This window comes from Portunus trituberculatus, chromosome 18, assembly GCF_017591435.1.
Source record: "Portunus trituberculatus isolate SZX2019 chromosome 18, ASM1759143v1, whole genome shotgun sequence".
NCBI lineage: Eukaryota > Metazoa > Arthropoda > Malacostraca > Decapoda > Portunidae > Portunus > Portunus trituberculatus.
In genome coordinates this window covers 8,486,058-8,492,049 of record NC_059272.1, presented here as the reverse complement: position 1 = coordinate 8,492,049, position 5,992 = coordinate 8,486,058, and positions in this window count along the sequence as shown.

The window sequence follows — 5,992 nt, the reverse complement described above, 5'->3', positions numbered from 1 at the left end:
TGGCACGTATTACTTTTGGTTCCCTTTGCAACCTTACAGCAGTGCACGCTATCTGTGCCGGGCGCTGGGCACAATGTTACTATCAGGTACAAATAAGGATGAACTTATTGCCATGTATACTCTGGCGTGGAAGAAGCTTCCCAAAGGTCATGACTGCACCAAGGAACACTGGGCAGAGCCTAACGATCTCAAACAAGAGGGAGTCTGGATGATCGATGGTACTTCCGTACGAGACGATATTATTTGGGCACCTAAAGAACCCAATGGTCTGCAATATGAAAATTGTGCCGTTACAATTCCTTATTCTATCGCTGATGTAGATTGCAAAACTAATTTGAAATGTGTCACTTGTCCTTTTACCGATCCTATAAAGTTTTCCTTCCTTGGCACGTGTGAATCGGAGCTACGCAACGTTTATTTTACTGCGTTTCAGCTTGATGAAGAGGAGCTGATGTTCATGGGCTACGGCGCCTACCACATCAAAAGACTCAACGGTACCTGGACGTGGATCAACGTGGTCACTAACGAGACTATCGCGTTTATGTTGGAAAGCGTGCCGGATTTTCCAATGGGACGTCGCTGGTGGCAGCTGGAGCAACCCGTGTGTAAACAGAAGGAAGGTAATCGGCGGCTGCTGCTGTCGCCTTGTCAAGAGGGCCACTTCACCTGCAACGACGCCACCTGCATTCCGCTACCACACCGTTGTGACCTTAAGTATGACTGTGGGGACAACAGTGACGAGGAAGAGTGCGAATTGGTGTCCTTCCCAGATGGTTACCAGAAGCACCTGCCGCCCCGCAGCGTGGACTCAGAGGAGGCCGCTTTGTCCATTGTGCTCACCGTCATTGTGGAGTCATTGGCCGTCAAGACCATCGACTCGGTAATGGAAGTATCGTACCAGTTGATGCTCACCTGGAGGGATAACCGACTGCTGTACCAAGACCTCAAGGTGGACAGCACCCTCAACGTGCTGCCGGTGGTTACTGTGAAACGACTGTGGACGCCACAAGTGGAATTTATTAACACCATCAAAAGCGAGCACACCCTTATGGACGGTGACACTCTCATGAGGGTGGACCGGCGGGCCACCTCCATCGGGATGAAACCTACGGCGCCAGCAGAAGGTGAGTCCTTTTGCATTGCACTAAACATTACAAATGCATGATGTTCAAGGAAGGTTTAATTAGCAGCGGTTATGTTTTTTTTCTTGCTACAATCTTCAATAGGAATCAGAAGTAATTGTATCTTGCACTGATGTGAATGTACATTCCTTACGCCTTCACTGGCCCTAAACCTGAAAAAACATTTCTTTTATCTCAGCTTGTTCTCATCCAATATATGATAGAGAGGTGGTCCACAAGTGGTACTTGACCCTTCCATCTTCTCAAAATTCATGTGTTTTACATTTCTGCTCGAAATCATACTAGGATTTCAACCAGTCAAAAACTGCTTCATTAATAATCTTTCCCAGTACTTTTCCATGTCTTTTCATAGATACTCAACCCTTCATGAATTAGACAACTCACACAGGGATCAACAGAACGCCTGAAGCTTGATCTCACTAAAATTTTTAATTGCAGCAGAGCAAACTTACTATGTAGTACTGTTCAATTCTCCAATCCCAATACCTTTATGTATCAAATTGATACAATCTTATTATTTTAATAAATTGTTATTCAGTGACAGTCAGCCGCTTCCTTCTTATGTACTGAATATCCTTGATATGTTTTTTACAAATAATCTAAACAGAAAATTTCACTACCTTGACCCAGCTCAAACAGCTTCTATGAAGTTAGGTGTTCTAAGTCGTCTTCGACATTTTCTAACCTGTCTAGTTGCTTCCTCTTTACAAGGACTTCATCCACTATATATCCAATACGCTTCACATATATAAGGAATTCTATTTATGCTGTTTTACCAAACATAATGGAATCAAAGTCATTTTGCCTTATGGACTCTTTTCTTCTAACTGACTGTTTTGAAGACCTCTCTCAATGTTATATTTCTTGCTATATTTTATCACTACTTTCACACTAATTTCACTTCTTCCTAACTGCATCCCTCCCCTGCTGTAGTCTCAATGTAATATATATATATATATATATATATATATATATATATATATATATATATATATATATATATATATATATATATATATATATATATATATATATATATATATATATATATATATATATATATATATACACGTAATGTACAGTAACATTCTAGTAAAATCAACATCTAACCTTACTGACCGCAGTGGAGCTGTTTTCCGGCAAGGACAATACACTGACGGTGGGGAGGAAGTACGGCACAGTCTACATGTGTAACCTTGATCTGTCACTCTATCCCTTCGATGTGCAAGTGTGTTTCATGCATTTGCGGATCTCGTCATCCACTAAATATTTTCTTCTGTTTGATTCCGAGGAGTCCATCGTTAACAATTCTGCCAATCGCCTTCTGGTGGAGTACGAGGTGGGTTGAGGTGTTAGCACGACGATATTCATACTCCGCACTTGATTGAACAGGAAACACCCCCCTCAGAATAAATCACACTTCATTAGTACAACTACTACTAATTTTGAATACTAACACAAAATATACAAACTAAAATTACATAGGAAATCAGCTTAAGATTAACAGATATTCATTCCGTCCTGCTCATTTGATGGTGATGTATGAGTGTCTTCTATGCGTCAGGTGGAACCTCTCACGCTGGTACACGGAGGTGAGGGTCAGTTCAGCGAGGTGAAGGTTAAGGTCCCGCTTACTCGCCGGTACGGATATGCGGTGCTCAACATTTACTTGCCCACACTGGTGCTCCTCATCGTGAGCTACGTGACGCTGTTCATCCGGCCGGCTGTCTTCGATGTGAGGATGATGTCAGCCCTCACGGTACAGCTGGTCATTGCCACGCTCTTCTCTCAGGTGGGTAGAGGCTCTCACTCAAGCAGCATTTACCTTGACTGCATTATATGTAATATATCTAAGGTATTTTGCTCAAAACACTGTCTTATGCTAGGCCAGATTTTTAAGACATGTGCCTCTTCATTGACAGTTTCAGGTAGATAGGAATTTTCCAACTAGCAAGTTATGTATAAATCAGCAATGAATTATCAAAACTAATGACCACACACAAAAAAGTGTCTTAGTAACAAAAAAATCAAGTAAGGAATGAAAACATTCAAGATTAAATATTCTTACTCTCTTTGCTTTCAAAATACAAACAAAGCATGTGCCTTTAAGGACTCTGGGAGATTTATTTACCTTTTCTAACCATGGTTTTATTTCCAAATCTTGTTTCCTCCCAGGTGTCTGCATCCTTGCCCAAGACTTCTTACTTCAAAATGGTGGATGTGTGGCTTATATTCTGCATCGGCATTACTTTCCTCACTATCATCTTCCACGTGGTGGTTGACTTGGTGGTGCATCGACAGGCAGATCCCGGTGGAAACCGTATGTGGGTAATCCCAATAAGCAAGGGTAAACTAGGCTCAGGGACCATGGATGCCAAGCCTGGCCTGCTTGGATGGGAGGCGCTTGGCCAGCGTGTTGTATTAGCTACCAAAGTAGCCGTGCCAGCAGTTTTCTTTGTTTTTAATATATGTTACTGGGGTTACATACTCGGTTAAATAAGGCATAGTGGTAAATAAATATATAGCCACGTGTAGGGCAACGAGAGGGTTATGCAACCACAGTACGGATTGCTGTCTTTTTAAAAATATTTTATCAGCTTTTCATGAGTATCTCATGATTCCTAACAAGACATTTTACTGATAACTCCTACATCAAGAAGCACTGCAGCACATTTATGTATCTCGTCTTATTTATCTGTCTCCTATCACTTCACCACTGAGTGTGTGTGTGTGTGTGTGTGTGTGTGTGTGTGTGTGTGTGTGTGTGTCTTTACGGCAGACGAGGTTAAATGCAAGAGCAACCTCAGCATTGTTTATTTTCTGGTTGTTTTTTTCAATTTGTCTAACTAACTCTCTTTTCTCAACTGGTAGTGCTCCGAGGAGCTGTCCAAAAGTGGGCTGTGCGACGTTTCGACCTGTCTCAGAGGTCATCTTCAGGCAGTCTGGTGAACGTACATTTATTTACATTACATATTTGTGGAGAAAAGTATGGGGAAGGAAGATAAAAATACAAATTAAGAAAAGTAAAGAAAATAATGAAGTACAGTAGTAGACAATAGGTGGTGGGTGTTCCAACCTTGCTATTTTTATTCTGATTTATCCGTGCCGTTGTAATAGATGCTATCTAGATTTGCTACTCAACCTAGAGAGTTATTATTGTTTATTTGTTTATCTATTTATTTATTTGTTTATCTTTATATATATTTTAACTATTATTTTATCATTTTCATTCATTAATTTATTTTTTATTTTATTATTTATTTATTGATTGATTTATTTATCTATTTATTTATTTATTTATTTACTTTTTTTTTTTTATCTGTTAGTAAGTTAAGAACATCTTTCAAAGCTTTAGTAGATATATAACATCTTTAAAAAAGTAAGCAATTTAGGAGTGCAAAAAGCAATAAAGAATAATGTTCTATTCATTTGTATTTTTGGGCATATGTTTTGATTGATTTTTTCCAAACTACTAGGAAAGTCTTTATGGTATTTTTTTTTATATTTTGTTTATTATTAATTAGATGTTGATATGTTTCATTCCCCATTAATCCTAGTGAATTCCAAATTTTACTTGCTTGCTCATGTAAAAATGTGTTAAATGCTTTTGTATTTGTGTACCTATGGATTTCCTCAGTTGTCAATGTGTATGGGCATTGTTGATTAGTAGCGAATCTTAAGGCTTTGTTTTGAATTTTTTGTAGTGTTGATATATGTGTGTCACTTAATCATCTTAATGCGTGTAATGGGATGGGAGGGTATTGTATTATTGGTAGAATTAAGTCTTTTACAAGATGGATCTTTTTTTTTTTCAGGGAGACTTTTCAATCTGTATATTTTGTTTACTGCAATATTTACTTTGTTTTTTTTTTCTGTCTTTAACATGGTTTATATATCCCATGTGTGATATTTTCAGGTCAAGGCTTACCCCTTCATTGTGGAATTCGATGTGGTTTGTGTCTATTGTTAGTGGAATGTTTTTTTTTTTGGATGGCTATGTGTATGGGAGCAAATTTTGTAATATTAGTTTTGATTTTCCATGTTCTCTCAAAGTTATTCGCTGCTTTAATTTCTCTCTCAGTTTTGCAATTTATCATTTTCTTTGATTTACCTGTATAGCCAATTATTTGTGTAACGTCATTAGCGTATGCTATGTTAGTGCCGTATCTTAGGGGGGGTATATCATTGGTGTATATTGTGAAGAGAGTAGGTGATATCACGCTTCCTTGTGGTATTCCAGTTTGTAGATTTATTGCATTACCAGTGAAATTTTTTACCTTTATTTGGGCAGTCCGATCATCTAAGAAATCACATAGTAGTTTTTAAAATATTGTTGGTAGTTGTAGATGTAGTATTTTGTACTTGATTCCTAAATGCCATACTTTGTCAAAAGCTTTGGTTATGTCTCTGAGTATAACTTGGCAATGCCCCTTGTCTCCTTTGTTCTGTGCTATTGATTCTGTAATCAGGGCAAGGGCTTGGTGGGTCCCTCTTTGTGAGTGAAATCCGAACTGGTTTCGATTGTAGATATCATTTCTCTCCAAATGATGTTGTAATCCCTTGTTTATTACTCTCAAATATTTTGCCGGGAACTTCTAAAAGAGATATAGGTCTATAATTGATGGCTTTGTGCAGATCTTTACCTGATTTTGGTATGAGTTTGATGATGGATTTTTTCCACTTGTCCGGGAAATAACCTCTACATAGATAGCGTCGCGTTGTAAATATTAATTAAAACTTTTATTGGTATCAACAGCAGATTGCATAAAATAGCTTTATTAATGCTACTGATCCTAGGGGCTGTGTTTTTTTTTATTTTCTTTATTAATTGTAATATCTTCTGTTTTTAT